This window comes from Marmota marmota, unplaced genomic scaffold (genome assembly GCF_001458135.2).
Source record: "Marmota marmota marmota unplaced genomic scaffold, marMar, whole genome shotgun sequence".
NCBI lineage: Eukaryota > Metazoa > Chordata > Mammalia > Rodentia > Sciuridae > Marmota > Marmota marmota.
This window is the reverse complement of record NW_026000257.1, coordinates 736,863-737,130: the sequence shown is the minus strand read 5'-3', so window position 1 is coordinate 737,130 and position 268 is coordinate 736,863.

Genomic DNA, 268 nt, shown 5'->3' with positions numbered 1-268 from the left:
TTTCTTTTTTTATTTATTTTTTTTTTTTTTTTTTTTGGTACTGGGGATTGAACTCAGGTACACTCAACCACTGAGCCACATCCCCAGCCCTATTTTGTATTTTATTTAGAGACAGGATCTGACTGAGTTGCTTGGCGCCTTGCTTTTGCTGAGGCTAGCTTTGATCCTCCTGTCTCAGTCTCCTGAGCTGCTGGGATTACAGGCATGTGCCACCACACCCAGCTATTCTCATTTTAATGCGTGATGTGTTTTATTTCTAAAAAATCAC